The following is a 26,858-nucleotide window of genomic DNA, read 5'->3' as shown; positions in this document are numbered from 1 at the left end:
TCTGGCCAGGCCAGGGGAGGGAAACAGCCAAGGGCCCTGCTAAATTAAAATATATAGGAAGATTTGAATGGGGGCCTAAAGAAAAGGGACCCTAAAATGGGAGAGTGGAGGAACAGTGAGAGCATTGAGGGGCCACCAAGGAGCACTGGGGGCTACGCACAGACCTTTTCCAGAACTACTCATAATGGGACCCCTCTGCCCCTGTCTTCCCAAGGCCCTAAGAAAAAGGGCACTTCGGGGTAAGCCGCTGTCCATGGGAAGCAGGCAAAGGCCCGTAGGGTGCTTGCCTGAGTTGTGGCTGGAGTCAGAGGCGGGGTTGAGAGGCTGCAGGGCAGGCACAAGAGGTGCTGGACAAGGACAGAATGTGTGAGTTATGAGTCACAGTGACTGGAACACTCTCCTGGCTCATTGCACCACCTCCTCCACTGCTCACGTGTTGAATGAGATGGGATCTCCTAGAAGTCAGAGCCCCTGGGGCCCAGGTGTGGCTGAGGGGAAGGGGGCACCCAGCAGGCTGCCCTGACCAGCTGTCCGTCTAGGCCCCTGGCTCCGTAGGCAGAGCTCAGCAGCCTGAGGTCAGATTGGGTGAGGACACTATGCTAAGTGAGATAAGTCAGGTGCAGGGAATACTACATGATCTCATTGAGATGTGGAGTCTCCTGAGATGTAGAGTCTGAAAAAGGAGAAAAGGAACAGGAAGAAGAAGAGGAGGAGGAGGAGGAGGAAGAGAAGAAGTAGAGGAAGAAGAAGAAGGAGGAAGGTGGGGAAGAGAAAGAGGAGGAGGAGGAAGAGGGGGAGGAGGAAGGGGGAGGGGGAGGATGAGGAGGAGGAAGAAGGGGAGAGGGAGGGGTAGGAGAAGGGGAGGCGGAGGGAGAGGGGCATGAGGAGTGGGAGGAGGAAGGGGAGGGGGAAGGGGAGGAGGAGGGGAGGAGGAGGGGGAGAAGAGAAGAAGAAAAAAGAATAGAAGCATTGGGCGCAGTGGCTCACACCTGTAATCCCAGCACTTTGGGAGGCTGAGGCAGGTGGATCACATGGTCAGGAGTTGGAGACCAGCCTGGCCAATATGGTGAAACCCCATCTCAATTAAGAATGAAAAAATTAGCCGGGCATGGTGGTGGCGCCTGTAGTCTCAGCTACTCTGAAGAATTAGGCAGGAGAATCGCTTGAACCCAAGAGATGGAGGTTGCAGTGAGCTGAGATTGCGCCACTGCACTCCAGTCTGGGGAACAGAGCGAGACTCTGTCAAAAAAAACAAAAAAACAAAAAAAAAAAAAACAAAAAGAAGAAGGAGAAAGAAGAGAGAAGAAGAAGAAAGAAACAAGAATAGAAGAAAGGTGGCTCCCAGGGGTGGGGAGGGTGAGGAAACAGTGAGGAGGTGTAGGTCAAAGGGTACAAACTTGCAGTTATGCAGGATGAATAAGTCTGGAGATCTAATGTACAGCAAGAGGACTACAGATAGAATATTGTAGAGTATGTTGAAAATTTACTGAAAGAGTCAATTTTAGGTGCCGTTAGTGTGCACACACTCAAGGAAAACACAGGAGTTGGATATGTGACATTGCTCATCTGTGAATAATCACTTCACTATAAATATGTCCATCAAAGCATCTTGTTGTGCATCTTAAATTTACACAATTGAAAAAAGAAAAAAGCTGGCTGGACCAGGACTCAGGGCCACTGGTTTCCACCAGGGGTGCTGTTTGATGTCTGCAAACACCATTCACAGCCTCCTCACCCAAATATTTCAGAAAGCAATTTCCAAGAACGCAAACTCCCTATCTGTCTGGCTGCAGAGTTGGGAAACACCTTGTTTCATTGCAAACGAGTTTTACATCTCCTTAGAGCTCTGAACTTAGCCATCATGCACAGTCTCTTAGTTGGGTCAATGTCCCAGGGTGGAATTTCCTGACCTTGTCACCTGTTCTTGGCTCCACACCTTGAAGGAATTCACTACTGTTGGAACTCCCAGTATCTGGTTCTGGCTCCTCCTCTCAACCAAGGGAGAAACAAGACAGGAGGCAGGGCTGCAGGAAGCTGCTGTGCTGGGAGAAGCAGATACCCTTGCACGGCTTCCGCAAACCCCCAGATCCCTATTTTCCCACTGGTGAAAAAACCAGAACAAGCAGACCAATCACCTTACAGGCTTGCTCAGTGGCTATTTTGACAAAACAAAACACAGGTTAGGAGGTGTTACCTAAAATATACAGGAGTCCATTGGTTTGGATGGAGTTCCTGGCTGTGCATCCAGCCTGCGGTCACCCAGCTCTCCAGGCTCTGATGGGCAGGCGCAGCCCCTTAATGGGAAAGTGCCATCCAGGTTGGACATGTTTTTAAAAGCTGATTGTTAATGAGCTGGAAAGGAAAGGAATAGAAGCCATTATGCTCACTCTAAGAAAGCATCTCTGATGCATGGATCATTTACTATTGATTACTGAAACCAATGCTATATCTTGCATGTCCTGTGGCTGGTTTTAAAACCTCTATATCGTTGGAGTTTGGGATTTATTTGGAAGTACTATAATAAGCAGCACATGACAATTACTTCCCTCAGTCCTCCCTGTAATCAAGATAAATTATCTTGCTATTGATGTAAATGGGATATGAAAATCTATAGAGTTCTCCTGAGAAGAATAAACTCTACATTATGCTCACCTCATTTAAATTTTGCAGCAAAACCATTTTGGGGTCAATCAAAAATACATTCCCCCAAACTTTTATTGCCATCCATCCTGAGTCACCTCCAGAAATAGTTAGCAAACAATACCAGTGAGGAAGCACTTAGCCTGCGGGTGCCTGCACTACTGTTATTGTATTTGCCTTACAGAGCCTTGATGCCCACAGACCTACAGCATCTGTTACAGTCATAAATGTATTTCCACAGGATACATATGTATTTACAATTTCTTTTCCCCATTGCTAAACAACCTTTTATGAAAATTCAAAGTACGGTTAATTATATATGAGTTTTTGATAAACATAATTGTGTGAGGCCAAGGCAAGTGGATCAACTGAGGTCAGGAGTTTGAGACCAGTCTGGCCAACATGGTGAAACCCCATTTCTACTAAAAATACAAGGATCAGCCGGGCGTGGTGGCGCATGTCTATAATCTCAGCTACTCGGGAGGCTGAGGCAGGAGAATCTCTTGAAACTGGGAAGCGGAGGTTGCAGTGAGCTGAGATCGCGCCCCTGCACTCCAGCCTGGGAAACAGAGAGCAACTCTGTCTCAAAAAAATAATAAAAATAAAAATACATAAACTCCATTTACATTACTTCTCCTTCTCTGATTTTTGCCTCTTCCATCAAGTGCTTGCCTTTTGAGCCAGCTTTTCTGCAGCGGCTTTTCTTCTGGCAGAAAAGGGGCTGTCCTGAGTAGCTCCGTACTCAAGGTTTTTGTCTTTCTTTGATTTACTGTGTTCTTGTCCCCGAAAGCCCATACTTTAATCATTCAGTGGGGATTCCACAGCCTTCTTTCCTGGGAGCTCCTTACAGTGCAGAACGCTTCCAGTAGTTGTTTTTCTATTTGTTTGTTTGTTTTCTGTTTTTATGCACCTAACCTCTCTTTCTGAATTTGTTATTTAATACATTGTTCTTTATTCAGCATCTTTACTATAAAACCTTATTATCCATAGCAAGACAAGCATAAAATCCTCTCTAAGCCATGTCTTTTCAAGCTACTTTATCTCAGCCTTAATTCTCCTAATCTCACCTGTTTAAACGAGAGAGGCAAAGAGGAAGAGAAGCAGGAGGAAGATGAAGGAGGGAAGAAGGAGGAGAGAGTCACAGTGACAATCATTTGACTATCACTGACTGTTAGGATTATGAGTGAGTTTATTTTATGGTTTATTTTATCCTTTCGGCATTTTACAGGCTGTCTAAGATGACTTACGTACTTTATGCCACTGCCCTAGAAGGCAGAGTCTACGACAAAAGCTTACAAGCTAAAGGTTTCTTGGAGGTGCAGTCCCAAAGAAGCGAGAGTGAGGAAAAAGAGGAGGGCAGAGGAAAAGCAAAACCAAATACTGGGTGGTGCAATTCCAAGCCGGTCACAGTCTCACTAGAAAACACAGCTGACTGATCAATCACTTACGACCTTGTCAGAGAGGCCACATGGAGCTGTGAGCCACAGCTAGCCAGGAGGGTCAAGACGGCACTGACTGTCTCAGCCTCTCTTGGGGAAAGTCTGGCTCTGACTCCCCACACTGGCAGACCACGTGGCTCCATTGGAAAAGCCAGGGTGGGAGGGGACCTGGCCCAGCCATGCCCAGGTGCAGCCATTTGTCCTGTCACTCAGCACTGCCCATGGGGGCTCTTGGTCTGCAGAGTTGGTGGCAGCAGTGGAGGCAGCAGCCAGAATTGCTGGTATACAGACAGCCTGAGCTATGGCCAGAGCAGCTCCGGGTGGAGTCAAGGCAAGCAGCTAGGTCTGCTGATCAAATGCTTTTATAGCTAGGAAAATAAGAAAAGCTTGTTTAAAATATTAGATTCCATTATACATTCTCTATCGTTTTAGTCTCAGCTTGCTCTAGGCTCATTCAAACCTTTTTATATCCCAGATCCATACTGGACATAGTCACTCTAAGACAGAGGTCGTAATCCACAAAGCCCACGGGGCCAGGCCAGGAACACACACAGGAAAGTGAGCTGAGTAGAGGCTGTGGAAGCGCCAGCTCAGTGGAGGCGGGGCACACACTCCTCTAAGTCATGACTGCTCGGCTTTGGCCCACCGCTGTTATACCTTCTGACTTGGTTCAAAAATAGTGTTAAGTTGAAAATCACGACTTCTCTAAACGTGAAAAATCTTTTTTTTTTTTTTGAGACAGAGTTTTACTCTTGTCGCCCAGACTGGAGTGCAATGTGCTATCTTGGCTCACTGCAACCTCCGCCTCCCAGGTTCAAGTGATTCTCCCATCTCAGCCTTCTGAGTAGCTCAGACTACAGGTATGCACCACCACGCCCAGCTAGTTTTGTATTTTTAGTAGAGACGGGATTTCTCCATGTTGGCCAGGCTGGTCTTAAAACTCCTGACTTCAGGTGATCCGCCTACCTGGGCCTCCCAAAGTGCTGGGATTACAGGATTACCACCACACCCAGCTGAAAAATCTCATGTTTTTACTGTTGAAAACAAAGGGACTTTTCCCCCAATATTTTGAGCTAAACACAACATGTCAGCTAGCCACAGACATTTTTTGTCTACTGGCTTGTGACATCTGCTAATAAAAAGACTATGGAAAATAGAAATGCTTCATTTTCCCAACCTCTGCATTGCCTCACATGATAGCTCAGGCTTTCATGAAGGTTCCATGTCCAAGACACTGAGTGTTACACATGGAGCTCCTCACGTTGTTTTCAGAACAGCACTGTTACATGGATACTATTATTAGTCCCATTTTACAGATGAGAAAACTGAGCCTCCGGAAGCTTTAGCATCTTGCTCAAGGTGAATGGCTGGGTGGAATCTGCACACCTTCAGGGGCCAGGTCTCCATTGGCTTTTCCACTGAAGGTGTGCCCAGATACGTTAACACCCCTGAAACTCACAACCCTGTCTAGAAGCAGGCTGCTTGGCTCTATTTTGCAGATAAGAAACTTGAGACTCAGGGATGTAAAGTGACCTCGTTAGCATAAGATGAGAGGCAGAATTCAAAGGCAGGCATGTGTGACTCCAGGCCCAGGGAGCCCCAGCCTGGGTATCCCTAGCCTGCTGAAGTCACAGAGCTGCAGAGTGGTCCTGGGTGCTGGAGATGGAGATGGACCCAGTACTTACCTTGGATACAACTTGCCAGTTTTATGCAGGCTTCCCCGGGGCATTCACTAAAAACAAGATTGGGTCTTCTGACACACCCTAAATGTGGCCTCTGCCAGGCAGCCTTCCCCAGTTTATTTCCCCAGTGGCCTTCATTTTCCAGCCACCACACCCACCACTAACAGCCTTTCCCTCTGAAAGTTAGACTCACTGAAAGTGGGAACTGTGTTCTAAGTGGCTATGACTCCCCAGGACTCATTTTACCTAAAAAGGAAGAGATAATCTGTGACACTGTGATATAAGTATAACCTATTGTGTATAACCTATGTATGGGGTATATTTATATATTACCCCATGCCCTTTGCTCCTGGCACAGAGCTCTTAAGACCCTTGTAATATCCTGAGTGACTGACCATCTAACACAGAGGTCCTAAGTCCCTTGGAATTTCCTGGGTAACTGGAGCCTCTTTGGTTCTTATAAAGTAACTCTTGGTGGGCTTCTGGGTGGCCTCAAGGTGGGAGCTGGATGCCAGGGGAACCAACCATGTGATTAGGGGGTTGGAGCTTTTAGCCCCTTGATTTCTGGGAAGGCAGTAGAGGGTGAAGGTTGAGTTGATCACCAATGGCCAGTTGGTTTAGTCAATCCTGCTTTTGGGGCCGGGTGTGGTGGCACCTGTGGAATTACACTTGTAATTTCAGCATTTTGGGAAGCTGACAGAGGAGCAAACCTTGAGCTCAGGGGTTCAAGACTAGCCTGGGCAACATAGCAAGACCCATGTCTCTACAAAGAATTTTTGAAAATAGCCAGATGTGGTGATGTGTGCCTGTGGTTCTGGCTACTGGGAAGGCTGAGCAGGGGGATCAATTGCTTGATCCCAGAAGGTCGAGGCTGCAGTGAGCCATGACTGCACCACTGCACTCCAGCCTGGGGCACAGAGCAAAACACTGTCTCAACACACACACACACACACAAATTATGCTTTTGTAATGAGCTCTCCATAAAACCCAAAAACAGACAGAGTTTGGAAAGCTTCTGAGTGGCTGCATGTGTGGAAGGTCCTGAGGGGGCACTGAGGTCCCCTCCCCTCCCCACATACTCAGCTGTATGTGGATCCACCAGCTAGTTGTTCATCTGCGTTCTTCATCACATCCTTCATTAAGTATAATAAACCAGTAAATCTGTTCCCTGAGTTCTGCGAGCCATGCTAGCAAATTGAGGAACCCCAGTTAAAGCCGGTTGATCTGAAGTGCAGGTAACAATCTACTACCTGCAATTTGTGTCCAAAGTGGGGCAGGCTCGTGGCACTGAGCCCCTATCCTGTGGGATCTGCCCTAACGTCAGGCAGATAGTGTCAGAATTGACTTGTAGGATATGCAGTTGGGATCCACTGAAGAAAAGCGTGGGAAAAGCCCACACATTTGCTCTAAAGTGTTGTGCTGAGTGGTTGTGGGAGTAAAGGAAACACAATTTTATTGTCATCATCATACCCATCAATTAGTCACGTTTCTTTGCTCTTAAAACCCTCTGAAAGGCTGATGAAAACTATTGGTCCTCCCCTCAAAATATGCACTTATTAAACCAAATGCTTCATCTGGTTTCAGAGATGTCCTGTGCTGCCTGAAGCCCATCCCTGTACTGAGGTTGAGAACTCCTCATGCAGCTGTGGTCCTTGTTCACAGATAAGTCACTTCCAGCCCACAGGCTTGTCCTCAGATCACTCATGAGTTCCTGGCAGGCCAAGGATTCCTGCTTCCTAATGTTTGTTTAGTGTTCGTGGTGGACATAGACTAAAAACCTACTCAAGCTGGCCTGAGGAAAGGGGAAGGGAGACACGGTTTGGCTGATGGAAAAGCTCTGGAAGCGGATGGTGGTGGTGGCCGCATGACAGACAATGTGAATGCACTTAAAGCCACTGAAATGGATGCATCAGAATAGTAAAAATGGTAAATTTTGTGTTGCACATATATTAGCACAATAAAACAATTCAAAAAAGTAAAATAAAAGGAAGAGTGCCTTTTAGGGGCAGGAGAGTACGCCAGAGAAGCTGCTGGCTGATGGGCCTCAGGAGGGAAGGAGAACATGGTCACACTAATCCCTGCCCCTCCCCTGTGGCTTCTCCCTGCCCACTCTTCCAGCTTGGGCCCACATCACAGCTCTCACGTTTTTATTCCCTCTGGCAAGAGAAATATTTCCTCAGGCTGGGAGGTCACGGCTTACGTCCATACACAAACTCCTTGCAGAAGGAATCTGATTGCTCCAACTTGGAGCTAAGAATCCTGTCTGGGCAGCACGGTAGAACTCGTTAATATAATCGCGGCCACCAGAGAAGCGTCCATCATGGGGGAGGCAGAAGAAAGCAGAGCGGATGCATGTCAGAAACGAAGCCACAAGATGCAACAGAAGGCTACATGCAGAGTGGCACAGATAGAGCTGAACAGTCTATTACTGAGCAGACAGAGGAAGAAACAGAATATCTAGGTCGGAGCTTCTCCAGCTTGAATTACAGAGAAATCTCTAAGGGACCCTATTAAAATGCAGGGACTGTTTCCACAGATATGGGGCAGGGCCTAGGACTCTGCATTTCTAACAAGTTCCAGATGAGTCTGCTGGGGCACGGACCACACTCTGACTAGCCAGGCTTTAGAGCACAAGCTCAGCTTTTGTGTAAATCAATAATGCATGCTGAAAGCAGCTCTGTCTAGTTTACAAGGATGCATGCACTTCTCCAGCACACTACCAAACACAAAATGAGAAGTGGGGAGAGGCGAGGGTGTGGAAGTGCAATGAGAATACAGCAAAGAGAAATCTACAGAATGGGAGAGGGATCTTGTCCTAATGGATGGTGAGAACATGCTGAGACTGAGGGTGTGATTCACGTGACTCCGCAACCAGAGTCCATAGGAGGAGAAGGAGGAGGAGGAGGAGGAGGAGAGGCTCTCATGTGCCCAAGCGGCTTCCTGGCCCCTGCTGGCTTGGCAAGTTTCCTGGGCCAGCCCCACCGGCTTCCTCTTCCACATTTCAAATGGTGACCTAGCTTTCACCTACAAGCAGATGGCTTAGTGAGGATGGTGAGATTTAAAATCCACTGCCTCTGAACTTCCCATGTACTTCCTAAACACGATTGCATTCAATGTGTCTTTCCAGGATATAGAAAAAAATATTTGCTTAGATTTATTCTAACCATTTGATTTGCATGCACAATGAAAAAAAAAAAATCAAATCAACATCAATAATCAAGGAGGCTAATAAGCAAATATATCCAACAAAAGGCTGCGGAGTGACAGCCAGTGACGCTGGCAGAGCTGCAGCCAGGCCAGTGAGGGGAGAGGGAGAGGCTCACAGCACAGCTCGCAGGGCATGGAGCACATCACTAAACGGAAATGGTGTGATCCATTTCACCTGCCCCAAAACATATGCTGATATGGCTTGGCTGCGACCTCACCCAAATCTCACCCTGAATTCTAATAATCCCCATGTGTCAAGGATGGGACCAGGTAGAGATAACTGAATCACAAGGATGGCTTCCGTTCTCATGATAGTGAGTGAGTTTTTATGAGATCTGATGGCTTTTTATAAGGAGCTCTTCTCCTCCCTGCCACCTGGTGAAGATGCCTGCTTCCCCTTCCCCTTCCGCCATGATTGTCAGTTTCCTGAGGTCTCCCCAGCCATGGTAAATGCTAAGTCAATTAAACCTCTTTCCCTTATAAATTACGCAGTCTCAGACAGTTCTTTAGAGCAGTATGTAAATGGATTAATACACATGCTATCCAGTAGATTAAAGATACTGAAACACACGTGTGTCCCCAAGACAGAAAAAGCTGGGAAAATAAAATACCTGACGTGGCGTGGTGCCAAGCAGAGGTCCCACAGTCTGCTTTCCCTCAAATGCTTTATTCCATGTCTGTTTCTCCACTTTCATCCTACTACCTGGAGGCGGAAAAAATGCTCCTTCAAACAAATCACTCAACCCAAGGAGCAATTTTTAGCTCATGGAGTCTCACTGATGTTGAAATACGAACCTATTGTTTGAATTGCTCACAACACACTGATTAACTTAGGACTGAAATGATTCATCATACTGTTAGTAAACTTAGCAACTTAGGTTCTATGTGTAGTAACTAGATTGGCACTTATTGAGCACCTGCTGTATGCTAGGGAGTGTACCAGGAACTGCAATTAAGGAAAAAAAATTTTAACTCCTGGACAACATGGCAAACCCCTCTCTATACAAAATACACAAAAATTAGCCAGGTAGGTTGGTACACATGCCTGTGGTTCCAGCTACTCAGGAGGCTGAGGTGGGAGGATTGCTTGAGCTTGGGAGGTCGAGGCTGCAGTGAGCAATGACGATGCCACTACACTCCAGCCTGGGTGACAGACCCTGTCTCACAACAACAAAAACATAAACACAGTTTTCAAAGTGGACGTTGTCTATCAAGTGCTACTTACCCATCTATCTACAGAGACAGGACTAAGATATACAGAATAGATTAGAGGAACAAATCGTGTTCCTGTATGTCCAGTGGATCAACTTCAAGTTTCAGGCACGGCTGGATCCAGAGATGCAAATAATGTCATCAAGACACTGCTGTTCCCCCCTCCCCCAGCAGAGAAGCTTCCTAGGCTTGAAGGTCTCTCAGAAGGAAGCAGCCAGGAAGGAGGAGAAGCAAAAAAAAGCGCTTGCAGGTCCCAGCTGGGAGATAGTGAGATGGGGGAGGAAATATAGAGCCCTTCTCTCTATTGTGTCTCCGTCAGCTCCTACATCAATGCTGCTTGGCTCTCTGGGTCCTCCTGCACACACTAATCACTGGGCAAGGCTATGGCACTCTGGTTGGTTTTTCTGATTCCTGGACCCCTCCTAATGGACAAGTTCACCAAAGTCACATGGAGGGGTGGAGCATGAAGGTCACCACAGAAGAATCTGCTGGGCAGACAAGTAACACAATGTGATTGAGAATACAACAATATTGAAAACTAGAGACATCACTGTGGGTTGAAATAAATTAGACAAGAGTAGATTGTGTCTAAAAATGCTTGCTGTAGACTGTTTCTGTCTCCCCAAAAAATCATGTCAAAACCTAATCCCTACTGTAACAAAAGCAGGAGGTGGAATCTTTGAGAGGTGATTAAGTCATGGGGGCAGAGCCCTTATGATTGGGATCAGTGCCTTAGAGAAGAGACCCCTGGGAGAACTCCCTCATCCTGTTCTGCCACGTGCGGACACAGCAAGAAGCCGCCATCTGTGAACCAGGAAGGAGCCCTCACAGACACCAAATCTGCCGGTCCCTTGACCTTGAACTTTCCAGCTTCCCGCCCCCAGCACTGCCTGTGGTTTGCAAGTCACCCAGTCTGTGGCATTTCATAATAGCAGCCCAAGTAGACTAAGACAGTGGCAAAATCAAACACAGCACTTAATCACAACATTCTCTTTTGGGATCTCTCATAGGACAGGCACATTGTACTCTGTTTTCAACATCCCAAATCCAAGATGCCAGGGCCGCAGGAGCCATCTCTGCCCATCCCCCAACTTCATCTTTTGCCATCTGTCCCCCTCTTCCCTGCTTGTCTTAAAACTGATTCTTCTCATCCTTCAGTATTCATAGTAAGTGTCACTTCCTTAGGCAGCCTTTCTCCTCCCACCCTTGATGAGCTGGTTGCCTTCCTCCCTCAGTCACTACTGAATCCCACCAGGGTGGGGAATGTGTCTGAACTGACCATTACTGCACCCCACTGCACAGTCCTAATACACAGTAGAAACTTAATATTACCTTCTTTCGTTCAACAAATATTTACTGAGTAAATATTTGTGCCAGGCATGACAATAAGTGTTTAAAATACATCAGTGCCCAAAACAGCCAAGATTCTCTACTATCAAAAAGTGTAGATATTTTTTCAAATCAATGACCAAGCCCACTGACCAGAGCCCCGGACATTGGGTAGCTAAGCAGAAAGCAGCTGCGAGAGCGATGCAGGTGGAGAGAAGAACAAGCTGACGGCCCAAAGGCAGGATGAGAATCCAAGATCCATTCTCAATGACCTGCCATGAGTTGCACCAGAGGCCTGGCCGTGTGTTGGTTTTCCCCAGCTCACAGCCTGCAAAGAGCTCTTCAGACGCCTTGGGGCGTGACGGCCCCTGCTCATCCTTCTGAGAGCACAGGCAGCGAACCCAGAACCCCTGTGAACAGCACTCTGGAAAAGTCAAGTGCCCTCCACCTGCCGAATCACACTTGACTTTTGCTAAAATCAAGACAATTACAAGATTGTTCCTGATCCTCTTTAGTACAGCTGGATGGCCCTTGAGCCAGATTAGAGGAAGGATGGGCCGGGAATGAGAGAGGCTCCACAAAACTCCCATAAGAATTTCACAATGGAGGCCATGCCACAGCCCTTGCAGGCTGCACGGAATAAAAGTCCAGCTTGGCTAGCTGCCACCTGTTTCTAAAGGAAACTGTACTTCGTCATTGCTCAGGAATGTAAAACATTCATTTTAAAAGTAATAGCAAACACTCAGTAAAAGCACCCTTTGACCACCTGCTCTTCAGACCAGGACCTCACCTGTTTCAGAAATAACCATTCTTAACAAATTAGTGCATGTGCCTTCCAGACTTTTCTATGCATTTACATACACACATATTGTTTAATTTTTTCTTGGTTTTGTTTTACATGTATGACGTTGTATCATCATTTCGGTTCTAAAGCTTTCTTTTTTTTCCCTATACATTACATTCTATCTTACAAGTATGTATGTTTTTCTTTAATTTTTAGAAATGGAGTCTTGCTCTGTCACCCAGGCTGGAGGGCAGTGGTGTGATCATAGCTCACAGCAGCTTTGAACTCCTGGGCTCTGGCGATTCTTCCACCTCAGCCTCCAGAATAGCTGGGACTGCAGGTGAGCATCATCACACCTGGCTAACTTTTTAAAATTATTTTTTATAGAGACAAGGGTCTCATCTTGCTATGTTACTCAGGCTGGTCTCAAACTCCTGGCCTCATGCAATCCTACCACCTCGGCCTCTGAAAGCACTGAGATTATGGGTGTGAGCCACCCTGCCCAGCTTCTCTATTCTTGTCAACTTGTACGTAGTACTCCACAGTAATTTTGTCATTATTTATTCAGCATTAAATCCTTAGCTATTTTACTATTAATAAACATTTAGCTTGTTTTCAGTTTTTCTAGGTTCCACATAATGCTGTGATGGAGAGCTGTGTTCACACCTTCTCCCTAAGGTACTGCTCAGTGTCTTCTGAAAGTGGATATCTACAAGTAAAATCGCTAGCTCATGGAGTGTACAGTTATTTTAATATATGCTACCAACTTCCCCCTCCTAGTGGCTGGATTCCCCTCTCACAGACTCCTTTCAATGTTTATAGGGCCCTCTTTTTTCTCCAACCTAATTCATGATTTTCCCTACATCAGCACCATCACATGCAAGGTGCCATTGGACAGTCCTGATTAAGATTTGCAGCAGCAAATCCGTATGATCTGAGGCAACTCAGTTCTTGCCTCCTTAAAGAGTTTGACCAAGGGGCACAAGGCAGAGGGACTGAAGCAAGTTTTAGAGCAGGAGCCAAAGCTTATTAAAAAGTTTTGGCCGGGCGTGGTGGCTCACGCCTGTAATCCAAGCACTTTGGAGGCCAAGGCGGGCGGATCACCTGAGCTTGGGAGTTCAAGACCAGCCTGACCAACATGGTGAAACCACGTCTTTAAATAAAAATAAAAATAAAAATAAAAAGTTTTAAGGCAGGTGCCAAGTGCGGTGGCTCACACCTGTAATCCCAATATTTTGGGAGGCCAAAGTAAGAGGATTGCTTCAGCTCAGGAGTTTGAAACCAGCTTGAACAACATAGTGAGACCCTGTCTACTAAAAAGAAAAAAAGTTTTAGAGCAGGAACGAAAGGAAGTAAAGTACACTTGGAAGAGGGCCAAGTGGGTAACTTGAGAGATTCAAGAGCACGGTTTGATCTTTGACTCGGGGTTTTACATGCTGGCATGCTTCCAGGGAACTGCATCTCTCCTCTTCTGCTTCTTCCTTTGGGGTGAGCTGTCTGCATGGGCAGGGGCCTGCTAGCTCTTGGGAGGGGCCGCATGCACGGTGTGTTTTCCAGAGCTGTGCACAAGCTCACTTGAGGTGCTTTTCCTTTACCAACCTAGTGTTATTAGAATCAGGTCACAGACCAGTTAAACTCTGCTATTTTGCTTCTTAATGCACATACTTGAGCCCACTCGCCAGCTCCTGAGATCTCATCAAGAAGCTACCTACCGTCAGTTTTAGGTTTTTCTATTGGGAGACTGTCTTTCCTTGGTGCTGGCTGCAACCAATTATTATTTTAGAGAAAGACAGTGTGACAACCACCTGACCCTCACGTGGTGGTCGCCCGACATTCCTGGGGGGCTCTCTAGCCCTGTTCCCGTCTGCCTAAGTACCTGCTCTAACAGTCCAGTGGGAGGAGGCTGCTCCTAAGCCCGCTAGCTGGGGTAAATAACATGCTCCCTTTTGGTGTCTGTGTCCTCTTCCGCAAAATGGAGACAGTTCCTTCTCTGCACGCCTTGAATAAGTACTTTGAGGATAAATATGCGACTGAAGGTAAAAATGCATTAAAAACTCTAAAAATACTACATATGTAAGAGCTGATTCTGATTGCTTAAGATGCAAATAAATCCAGGCTGACTGGTGATGATGAGGCGACCTTGATAACCGAACCTTTCCAGATCCTCTCCTTACTGGCAAGTGGACTTAGTGAGAGCTTTGTTTTCTGAGATTCTGGGAAAGACAGACCCCTTATTTTCCTGCTGCCAGAGTCATCTGTCTAAAACATAAATCTGACCGTGTCACTCCCGCTCCTTCTCCTTGTCAGATCTCAGATCAAATGTCAGCTCCGTAGAGAGGCCTTCCCTGCCGTCCTCCCTCTGCAGATACAGACCTTTGTCATCCCCGAGAGCCACTGCTGACTCCCTCCTGACAGGCACCACAACATCGGATGGCTTAATTTCTTTCTTTCTTGTCTCTCTCTTCTCAAGAGAATTCGATCTCTCTGAAGGAAGGTAAGGAGATGTTTATGTTATTAACTACTCTTTGTAGGAAGGGCTAGATCAACGCCATGCAGGTACCTAATGCTGAGAGAGAGAGACAGAGAGATTGCAAGGGGAACCAGAAAACTAAAAATGTTCGAGAGTTGTCCTGATTTCCAGGCCCTGATTCCAGGTTCTCATGAGGCCTGGATGCCTATGGGTTTAACAAAAGCAACAGGTTCATGGGTTTTTTCTCATGAATTCTCACTTTTGCTTAAAGCAAATTAAGATGGTGTGCTGTTGCCTTAACCAAATACACCCTCACCCACATCTGCCACTATAGAAGAGGCCTGGAAAGACTTGGAAACACACTTGAAGCAGTGCTGATGGGAGGAGCTGTTTTAGAATAGGGCAGAGACAGAACAAAGAAGGACCCTTCCCGGGGTAGAGGGAGGGTGGCGGGAGGATGATGGGAAGTGCAGGGTTGGGATTCTTTCCAAATGCTCACAAGAGACTCAGAATAGACTCAGTCCATCCATCTCCATTACAAAAACCCTACGACATCGATTGCATGACTTCTATGAGTAAAAATTAGGAAAACTAAGAGATTCAGTATTGGTCCAGGCTTATCAGCCGTCTTAATGGTTTTAATTTTAGTCAATCTACATTATCTTCTTGTATAAGGCAATGCTTTTGTCCTGGTGACTGGCAGGTCTGGTTCACTAAATGCCTTAGCAAAGCAAGCTGGGCCCCTTGGTTATTACCACCGCAAACACCTGCATGTTCCCCACCATGTGCCCTTGCAACCCTGCTGGAAATAAAATCGTATTTTAATTACCTCCACAGCCCACCACTGTCTCCTCTCTTTGGAATGTTCACTGAGAACCCCCATAAGAAGTGAAAATTGCCTCAAATTCTCTATCCTCCCGCTCGGCAGTGCTGCGGCCGGCCGCACACACTGTTGGTGGAAGAGCTGTGTTGATCAGAAAGCAAGCTTCTTGACTGACGTTATCTTCTCCTGGGCAGAAACCAATTTTAGTGAGAACTTTGTAATTTGGAATTCAAAGATAAAAGATGCATTCAGGGAACCACTTTCCCCCTACAAATTACAGGTTTGTCATTTAAGAGGTTTAATATCACAAAAAGGGCCTGCTTCTTTCTTTTTAAAATTTTTAAAAGTGCCACATTGATGCTCTCAGAACAGAGGCTTAGGAATGAGAAGAATGGCCTGTACTTCAAACGAACCCATTGTTCCTTACTAAAGGCAGAAGAATAATGTCAGACAAAAAAATAGTTATTTATTCAGAAAGCTTTTGAAGTGCTCAGGCAGAATGGGGAAGCTCAATGCTTGGCACATAGCAGGTATTCAATAATTACTTGAAGGAAAGAAGAAGGGGAGGAAGGGAGGCAGGGAAGAAGAAATACAAAGACACAGTATGGTGGGAATTCCAAGATATAGTACATTATTTTATCCAAATATGAACACATCTAACGAGGCACAGTATTTAATCAAGATCTTCCCATGATACACTGGGCCAAAGCAATCATCTGGGAGGAGGGGGTCAGGCAGCAAATGTCTAGAATGAGAAGAACCGGGCCATAGGCCAGGCACTCAAGTCAGAGTCATGCTAAAATCCGCTCCCTTTATTACTAGTTGTATGACAACAGGCAAACTGCTTTATCTTTCTGAGCCTTGGTTTCTTCATTTAGAAAACATAGCTTATACCTATTTTGGAAGACCCCGTTAGTTCACTCGAGACCCAGCCAAGAGCAGTGGCTCATGCCTGTAATTTCAGCGCTTTGGGAGGCTGAGGAGAGAGAATCGCTTGAGACCAGGAGTTTGAGACTTGCTTGGACAACAAAGTGAGACCCCCATCTCTACAAAAAATTAGCCAGTTGTAGTGGAGTGCACTGCTGGTTCCAGCTTCTCAGGAGGCTGAGGCAGAAAAATTGCTGGAGCCGGGGAGGTCAAGTCTGCAGTAAGCTGTGATAGCGCCACTGCTCCCCAGACCGAGACAGACTGAGATCATCTCAAAAAAAAAAAAAAAAAAAAAAAAAAAAGACCCATTCCTAGCCTTCTTTCTTTCTTGTCTTTCTCAGCTTTATTTAAAAAGCAGAACACTTAGTGCCCCATTTCCAAGTGTGACGCGGGGGGCAGTCAGCCATGGGGCTTATGAGAAAGCCAATGTGTTCTTGGTAAAGGGAAGATGTTGGTTTGGTTTCCTGAAAAGCAAGGCTTCTGAATACATCTTCTCCCATGAGACCCCAACTTGCCAAACTCAGGGCTGAAAGCGTGGCTGGTGCGCGTGGAAAACTCAACTTGAAATCAGGCATGGCCAGACCTGCATTGAGCTGTGTGTGTGTTTCAGTCACCTCTGAATACAAAGGCAAAAAAAAAAAAAAAAAAAAAGAAAAGAAAAGAAATTCTCTATGGTTGGCTTTGGAAAGGTTGTCAGGAAAAGCTACGAGAAAGTGATGATTCACAGAAAAGGAAACAATGGATGAAATCAAAAGGCAGCCTGCAGATAGGGAGAAACATACCTGCAAAATATCAGATCAGAGGTTCATATGCAAGATTTGTTAAAAATTCATACAACTTGGCCAGACACGCCTGTAATCCCAAACACTTGGGGAGGCCAAGGTGGGCGGATCATGAGGTCAGGAGTTTGAGACCAACCTGGTCAACATGGTGAAACCCTGTCTCTACTAAAAATACAAAAAATTAGCTGGACATAGTGGTGGGTGACTGTAATCCCAGCTACTCAGGAGACTGAGGCAGGAGAATCACTTGAACCCGGGAGGTGGAGGTTGCAGTGAGCTGAGATTGCACCACTGTACTCCAGCCCAGGTGACAGAGTGAGACTCCATCTCAACAAATAAACAAAAACCTCATACAACTCAATAGCAAGAAAACATATAACCCAATTAACAAATGTTCAAAGGACTTGAATAGGCATTTCTCCAAAGAAGAAAACAAAAATGACCAACATCATTAGGAAAAAGCAAATCAAAACCACTACGAGAAAACACCTCCTGCCTATCAGGGTGACTATAATTAAAAAAACAAAAAACAAAAAAAACCAACGGGCCAGTGCAATGGCTCACACCTGTGATCCCAGCACTTCGGGAGGCTGAGACAGGTGGACCACCTGAGGTAAGAAATTTCAGACCAGCCTGGCTAACATGGTAAAACCTTGTTTCTACTAAAAATACAAAAAATTAGCCAGATGTGGTAGTGCACGCTTGTAATCCCAGCTACTTGGGAGGCTGAGGCAGGAGAATCGCTTAAACCCAGGAAGGGAAGGTTGCAGTGAGCCCAGATCGTACCATTGCATTCCGGTTTGGGCGACAGAGCAAGACTCTGTCTCAAAAAAAAAAAAAAAAGAAAGGAAAACAGAAAAAAAACACAATCATACACAGTGCTGGTGAGGTGTGGAGAAAAGGAACCCTTGTACAATGCTGACAGGAGTGTGCATTGGCGAAGCAACTATGAAAAGCAGTATGAAGGCTCCAAAAAAAAATTAAGAATAGCACTACCATCAGACCCAGCAGGCACTCTCCCAAGTACACACTGAAAGGAGAGGAAATCACCACCTCATCAAAGCATCTGCACTACCATGGACGCTGTAGCACTTCACAGCAGCCAAGGTTCGAACACGCACTAGGGGTCTATTAGTGGACAAATCAGTAAGAAAATCATGGTGTGTATACAAAACAAAATGTTACTCAGCCTCAAAAAAGATGGAGACCTGGCTAGGTGCAGTGGCTCACACCTGAAATCCCAGCATTTTGGGAGACCGAGGCGGGTGAATCATGAGGTCAGGAGTTTGAGATCAGCCTAACCAATGTGGTGAAACCGTGTCTCTACTAAAAACACAAAAATTAGCCAGGGATGGTGGCGGGTGCGTGTAATCCCTGCTACTCGGGAGGCTGAGGCAGGAGAATTGCTTGATCCCAGAGGTGGAGGCAGTGCACTGAGATAGTGCCACTGCATTCCAGCTTGGGCGACAGAGTGAGACTCTATCTCAAAAATAAAAATAAAAATAAAAGACGGAGATCTTGCTACTTGCCACAACACAGATAGGCTTGGAGGACATTATTAAAAGTGAAATCAGTCAGACACAGGAAGACAAATACTGCATAGTCTCACTTATATGTGAAATCCTAAAAAAAAAAAAAAAAAAGGTTAAATATATGTATACAGAGAGAATAAAATATACAGGATGAATAAGTCTAAAAATTGCATGCACAGCGGGAGGGCTGTGGCTGATAACAGTGGGTCCTCTTCAGCATCTTTGCTAAATGAGATTATAGCTGCTCTGGCCACACGGGGAGGCAGATGCCTTAAAAAAAAAAAATTACTGACAAAGTGAAAAATAATGACAGTGAAGGAAATCTGATGATTAAATTCGCAAAGCTGGACATAGTGGTGGGTGACTGCATTCCCAGCTACTCAGGAGACTGAGGCAGGAGAATCACTTGAACCTAGGCTGAGTACAGGAACATGGTCATAGCTCAGTGCAGCATCAACCTTATGGGTTGAAGTGATCCTCCCCTCAGCCTTCTAAATAGCTAGGACTACAGGCATGCACCATCATGCCCAGCTAATTATTATTATTATTATTATTATTATTATTATTATTATTATTTGTAGAGACAGAGCCTTGCTACGTTGTCCAGGCTAATCTCAGACTCCTGACCTCAAGTGATCCTCCTCCCAAAGTGCTGGGATTACAGGTGTGGCTACCACACCTGGCCTGATTTTTTTCTTTTAGTTAGCCTCAAGTGTTCATTAATTCTGGTCCCAAAAGTTCAGCAAGTGCATAAGCAGCGGTGTGCCTGTGCCTCTCTTCCTGGTTAGCTTTTACAATACTGAACACGTATGTTATGCTCTCAAAAACTCCTCAAGAACAGGAAGATGCAAAGGAATATGCAAGGGAAACACAGCACTAAACCTCTTCTGTTAGCATTCCTGATACATTCGTACTATTACTCCAGTGAAAACTGTCTATATGCAGAGAAAGTGCTTTAAACAGAGCAGACTGGTCAGCTTCCGATCTCCTCTGGCTCCTACAAAATTTCCAATCCTTCCATGTTGAAGCTGGGTCACTGCCGTGAGATGTGTGTTGCTGTTCTGCAGAATCCAGTTGTATTTCTTTTTTTTTTTTTTTGAGATGGAGTTTCGCTCTTGTTACCCAGGCTGGAGTGCAATGGCGTGGTCTCAGCTTACTGCAACCTCCGCCTCCTGGGTTCGGGAAATTCTCCTGCCTCAGCCTCCTGAATAGCTGGGATTACAGGCATGTGCCACCATGCCCAGCTAATGTTTTGTATTTTTAATAGAGACGGGGTTTCACCATGTTGACCAGGATGGTCTCGATCTCCTGACCTAGTGATCCACCTGCCTCGGCCTCCCAAAGTACAGGCATGAGCCACCGTGCCCAGCCCAAATCCAGTTGTATTTCATCACAGAGCTTTCATAAGAACCCGTTTATCAAATTACTCTTTAGAAAACTGGAGTGGCACAGATCAATCAAACCAACCAATGAGCTACGTGACATTTTAAGTCCCAATGTCAGTTCTGCCCAAACACAAACTAGATTATCAAGTGCTTTTCAAGAACACTTGAATGCCTTGTTCAATTAACTCTGACCGTCTGATGATTAGGATTAAAATGAGCCATTTGTAGGAATTGCATCAGGGCCTGGAAGTTACAGCCCTTTCAGAAAGCACTTCGGCCCGCCCTCCCACCAGGGGATAGGGGTCGCCCAGGATGAGCATGTCAGCTGGGTTCTGGAAGCTCACTGTGGCACTCTGTCTGCTGCGGGGGCCCCACTTGCGCCCTCTTAGTTCCTGGCATTTGCATTTCTGCTGACCGGAGGTCCATCAGGCCGACTGAACTTCTTTTCCTGCGGCCCCCTACTTCTGCCCCTGGAACCATTCTGCCCATAGATGTGGCAGGCCAGAAATGCCAGAGAATTCAGCTCTCCAGGAGTGACTCTTGGCCAACGGCCGACAGAAGCTAATGATGTGTGTCCCAGCTCCCTCATTCATTCATGGGTAACCCCGAGTGTAAGTTCCCCGAGTTCCCAGCATGCCTAACTCCAGTGGCCCCTGGATGACCAGGTGGTTACTCACCTTCTGCCGCTGTCTTCCCCTCCATGCCTCACTTCCACATGCCCCTATCTGTGCTTCCTGGGTTCACTTCCCAAATAAATCACTTGCACTCACATTCTGGCCTCAGGGATGGCTTCCAGGAGAACCCAGAATAAGACATGGCTATCCTTGCTGGGATGTAAAGGCAGTGCCCATTTCCCAGGCTAGGGAGAGAACACCCAAAGCCACCGCTTTCCCAGAGGCTCTGATCCAGCTGGGGCCATTACCAATGTGCACCACCTGACCTTAGATGTGAAATCAAAGCTGGAAAAAGCTATCCCAGCAGACACAGCAGTGGCCACCCCATGACTTTCCAGAAGCCCTCACACGTGAATCAAGGACTGGAGTTGAACAAACCGGAGGAGGAAGAATGAATTGTTTTCCTGCTGTGTCTCTTTCTACAAGCAGCTTTCTGCTGGCTGTTGTCCCTCTTGTCATATTCTGTAGGCTTAGAGAGAAAATCACAAGGCAAGAGAGAGGATCTTGGAATCATAGAGCTGTGAGCCGTGACAAAACTGTCAAGTTCCTGTGAGGCTGCGTGTGAGAATAAAGGAAACCTGCATCTTTGTTGGCGACAGAACCACAGTGCTGTTAGCAGAGGCCTCCCCAGGAAATCAGGGTCTGTAATTCTCTTATTGTGAGAAGATAAATAGCATTCTTATTTTGTGAATTTGAACCCATCAAAATTCTGTATTTAAGAATGCTACATTCATTTCCATCCAAGGAGCATTGCTCGACTCTCCATGGCAGGACTGGCCTGTGCTGACGACAGGACACAGGGAAAGAACACAGTTTTGGACTCTTTAGCAGCAAACAGAAAAGAGACATACACCAAAATACGATGGTGTCAAATGTCATTCACCACAGTGATAAAGCAACGGGCCATAAACTATGGGGCACTGATTCAACCACTGAAATCGGGGAGGTTCCAGAAGTAAGTGACACCCACGCTGAGTCTTGAGGGTGAACTGTTAGCAGAAGAAGGGACATGAGCAGACAGGATTCCTGGCACCAAGAAAAAGGCAGAGAAGCAAGAAAAAGAACTCAAGGTTTAAAGAACATCGTCTTATACCAAATAATTGAGAAAATGTAGTTCTTACAAGTGCAAATGAAGTAGCTTTTTTAATATGAGCATGTTCACATTTAACAATGCTTTCTTTTTCGTATTAAGTAAAATACAGGACTCAGTAGATGCTCCATCCTTAAGCTTCAAGTGAGCTTCCCCAGAGCCAAGAGCTACAGTGTACAGGAAGTGAGGGATGCCATGAGGAGGTGAGGGGAGGAGGAGGAAGTGAAGGGTGGGAGCAGGCAAGGGAGGGCAGAGGTGAGGGGCGTGGTGAGTTGGGGAATGTGAGAGGTGATGCAGGGAGTCGCTACAGATTGAAATAGAAGGATGGTGAGGATGACCAATTACATTTTCCTAATGCAATTGGTTTGGGGACCATCACAAAACATAAGACTTGTCAAACTGCCCAAGGCCCTCCAGCTCTCTCGCTCTCTCTCCCCTCTTCATGTAACATGCACACAGACATTCGCAACATGGAGCTGTGTCCCTGGATGACCGACCAAACAGACTGTCTAAGGGCTTGTCATTACAATTCCATGACTGCCTCTAAATCACTTTGTTCTGGATTCGGAACCAAGGCGGTAAACTCCCAACCCAGTTTCTTTGGATCTTACCAAGGTGATGGTGAAATTAGTGTTGATAGTAAATAAAGTCAAACAGAGCTTTGAGACATTACTGAAAAACAGACACAGGAAAATAAAAACAATACAATTAATTAGCTCTAAGTCAGTATAATTTCCTAAAATAGTAAAGAGGCTTATAAAGAAAATAATCACTAAAGCCCCTCTTTGTGCCAAAAAGTCCACAGAGCCTTACTGTCTCACAAAGGCCTCTCAAAAGGTCATCAACTGTATTCCCATTGTGGAGGGACCTCGGCCTGTGGAATTGCTGCAAGAAAAGTATGACTCCTCTGAAAGTCTGAAGCATTCAGATTTCATGAAAAACTTCGCTTTGCCTTTTATGGCTGGTTTTACAGAAGATGGAGATGTTAGTAAATATTCCATTTCTTAAAAAATGACAGTAATTTTAGGGACTTTGCCCCTTAGTAACACATGAACAGTGAATGGATGATGCAAATGTTGAAAAGATAAATGTCAGTATTTAAATAAGGACCACTGGTCAATGAGTTGAGTGGAGCACAGACGGGATTCTTGCTAAGTAAAAAGAGACTGTCCTGAGCCTCAAAACACTTCGAGTATTTGTAGAGACCAAAGTCACGAAAAACAACACAGAATCTCACATGGCATCACATGGGGTGGAATGGCAAATAGCGAAAGCCCATGTGTTTTCCCAGAGAAGTGAGGCATGAGAGCACTTTATAGTTTACATGTAAACTGACCGCGTGGAACTCTCAACGGCAAGCAGGCAATCAGTCCTCTGTTCTACACAAAGCTAAGAGGGACCAAGGCTATGCAGCCCTGGAGCAATTCTGGAACTTGAAACCGACGACTCCTAGGTCCAGCCCTGAGCCCTTTCTCCAGAAACTCTGCAACAGGCCTCCAGGGTAACATCACTCTGCTCTCACCATCTGGCACAGCGATCATTCTTTAAGGAATGAATGAGCACTCACAAGAATGAATGAGTGAGCTCTGCCCCGGAGGCCCTCTGGCTTGCTCCCCTCTGCTCTTTCTCTAATCCCTAAAACTCCAGGTTTTTCACTATTCAGTGGCCATGGGAAGACTTCAAGTTTTTCATATTTTATGCATACAGCTCCTCAGAGGGTTGCTTTCTAAGAGAACCGCTGAGCAATGCATAGAAAAATCTTATCTTTCTAACTGGGAGAAAAGGGATTTCAAGGTCCGAGGCTGAAATCTGCATTGTGAACGTTCAGAAATGAAACACATGCTTTATTTGCATCTTTTGAAAAAGTCTGTGGGGATGCATTTGGCCTAGGCTTAAACTGCAAATGCCTTCAGACTTTAATATTTACAACATAAAATGAATTAGTTTTTCTTTGATGAAACTTGAATCATTCATCTTTCGGAACCCAATTTAGCACTTTTTGTTCTCTTCTACACACAAACGTGCACACACACACACAGGTGCTTACATATGCGTACATACACAGTTACATCTGCATGCATCACACATATTCATGTCCACATCTACAAACCTGCACATACACGCACTGATGCTTCAGACTTCTCATGCACAGACTGATCCAGTCAACAGGGAAGAGTAGAAGCAATCAGTATTGGACTGTGCCACCTGCTGTGCTTGAATATTCAACTACTTAATTCCAACTCTTAATGTACTTCCCCCTTGCTATTCTGCTGATGTTTCACTTTTGGAGACTCCACTCTGCTGAATCATTGCACCATAGAATTCTGAGTTACGGCAGCTTAAGGCCACCTGAGGCTACTCCCCCGATCGCCGCCCCCCCCCCCCCGCCCCAATCATAAATCTTATCTTTTCCCATGGTAACCAAATCAAGAAGTTCAGACTCTTTGGAATGCGTCCAGGAATAGAGAACTTGCACCCTGCTGAAGAAGCCTCATTCTTTTTCTCACGTCTCCTGACTGCAAAGCTCGTCAGGTCATAAAGTTCAAGTCCTGTTTCTGCTTCTGTCCTGTGGATTCTCGTGGACACACCAGTTTCTGTTCTATGCCCCAGGTTTTGCAAGAGGGACATGGAACAACTGATCTTCAAGGTCCAACTAAGATGTTTTAATAATGCAAACACTTAAAATATCCTGCCTTATTTGGAGCCAAAATGCTTTTTCCTTACAGTATCCACCCACTCGTCCAAGCTCTGACTTCTGCAATTATACCTTCATCCTTGTGCAAATGAGTGATGGCTGCACCGTTTCTCCAGGCAGGACTCCCTGGCTCTTTCCGCAAAGCTCTATCCTGGGTACCTCTTGTGCCTGCTTCCCATCATTGTGATCCACTTTTCAGTCCAGCTGTTGCTGTGGCAACAAGCTTGTGTGGGTGCAGCCCAACAGCTCCTCATCTCAGCTGCACTGTATTCCTCCCACCTTCTGCTCTGGAAGTAGCCCACCTTCTGATGCTCCATTGTGGAGCCTGCAGGAGCCTACGCAGGCCGGCCTGGAATAGAGGGAGCAGACATTTGGGTGTTTTTAGAATTGAGGGGATTTTCAGGTTGCAGCAGGGTGTTTAGTTTGAAAATCAGGACAGTCTTAGGTCAAGCAGGATGAGCTGGTCATCCCAGCAAGGGTTCAGAAGGGCCTTAACATCCACGGAACGACCCTCAGCAATTGGGGGACTCCAGGAACTGGCAGCTCAATGCTCTCCTCCCTCTGCCCTGGACAGACTTGCAGGGTGCGTTCTGCACATACAGCTCCTCAGCGGGTCATGGAAGCATGAGGCCCCCGTTGCCTACAGTAGTGATTCATGTGATAACTCCCCTGTTAGAAAAAGTATTTCCTCCTTTCTTCTTTTGTGCTCCTCAGTCCCCCGATGCCTGTTTTCTGGGATCAGATCCCACAATGAATGAATTACACACAAGTCCTTATCCTGGGTTCAGCTTTGGAAAGGGGTTCCAGGCTCCAGCAGGCACCTGGGAAATGCGGATATCAAAAATGTCACAGGGTTGCATGTTTTGGATGCTGGGCTTGTCATCCTCAGGCCCAGATGGCATTCTTCTAGAGTGAAGACCACCAGGAAGGGTCTTGGTTTCCTGGCAGCTTCTTAGTATTCTTGCTTTGACTTCCAGGTTACTGCAGCAAATCGTTTCTGTAGTTGTTGGTTCATTTCCTCAAAATATGGGATGTAGGTGGGGGGGCAGGTAATGTCTGAGAACCACACAGGGGATCTTGTCTGATCAAAATCAAATCAAAACATCTCCTGTGGAGACAGAGCAGGCATTTTATTTCCTGACAGTATTTTTCCCATCTGATTCAATTTCAGCAAAGGAAATTCAAGTAGACACAGGTGAAAGAATTGAGAATCAAGAGGTGCCTGACTTACGTTCCTCAGAAACAAATGGAAATATGATCAACAGAAAAGGGGGAGAAGCCCACTACCCTCTTACACATATTCTGGTCCAGTTGAGCTTTTCTGGGGGCAGGATGAGAAAATAACATGACTATTTCCCCAGTACTCATCACTGCAGCTTTAGCACTTTACACATAACATCTCACTCAATTCCTTAGAATGACCCCAAGGTGACTGAGGGTGATGGCTGGAGAAACTGACAGGCAGAAAGATGAGGGCATTTCACCAACATCAAATAACTAGCCATTTGCAGACTGGGGTTCAAATCTGGGCAGTTCCAGCTCCGACGTCTACGACCCTAACCAGCGTACTGCCTGGCCTCTCTAGAGAGGCAGTGTTGAGACAGGGTCAGGGAGCCCCTCTGTGGTGTCATCCTCTGCTTTCACCATGCCTGCCCTTTTGTGCCATTACTCGAGCTCTTTCTTCTATGGAGAATTCCTTTCCTTCCCCTCCACACCCCCCTCCCCCCACCTCCCCAACTCCCCCAACCCTGCTGCTCTGGCTGTGAGAAGCCTGCCAGTACTTCTCAGCCCAGACCATGCCCTACCTCCTGAAGCTTCTTTGGCCACGTGCTGGACAGCATCCCTTCCTCCACTGAATTACCACGGTTGTTCGCTATTGATGCTATGAAATGCACACATCAAATACTTAATGAGCACTTACTATGCACCAGGCCCTACTAAGCATTTTACATACATTATCTCTACAGCAACTCTACCTCAAGTTACTATGATCTTCCCTGTTTCATGACTGAGGATAACACCATCCAGAGAGGTTAAGTATGATGGGGTCCACTCTTTCACTCCTTCCCAGACTCTGGGCTGGAGAAAGTAGTGTCTACAGTGACACAGGCTACCAATGCAGCTGGCTGGCCAGAGGTGCTGCAGCACAATAAGTTTTCACATCAGCCTCAATTTCCAAAGCTTTTT

At 46.1% G+C, this 26,858-nt stretch overlaps 1 long non-coding RNA gene across 1 annotated transcript in view; it reads right to left on the bottom strand.

The window, feature by feature from the left end:
- The window catches only part of LOC141581008 (uncharacterized), a 181,610-nt gene that overhangs the window by 19,368 nt on the left and 135,384 nt on the right, over nucleotides 1-26,858 (bottom strand). The window contains exon 4 of the long non-coding RNA XR_012513407.1: nucleotides 2,195-2,352. This is a non-coding gene — a long non-coding RNA (uncharacterized LOC141581008). The remainder of the gene's footprint in view (nucleotides 1-2,194; nucleotides 2,353-26,858) is intronic.

The sequence above is a fragment of the Saimiri boliviensis genome, chromosome 14 (genome assembly GCF_048565385.1).
Source record: "Saimiri boliviensis isolate mSaiBol1 chromosome 14, mSaiBol1.pri, whole genome shotgun sequence".
Classification (NCBI taxonomy): Eukaryota; Metazoa; Chordata; class Mammalia; order Primates; family Cebidae; genus Saimiri; species Saimiri boliviensis.
Note: the sequence above shows the minus strand (reverse complement) of the source record. Positions and strands in the feature narration are given on the sequence as shown.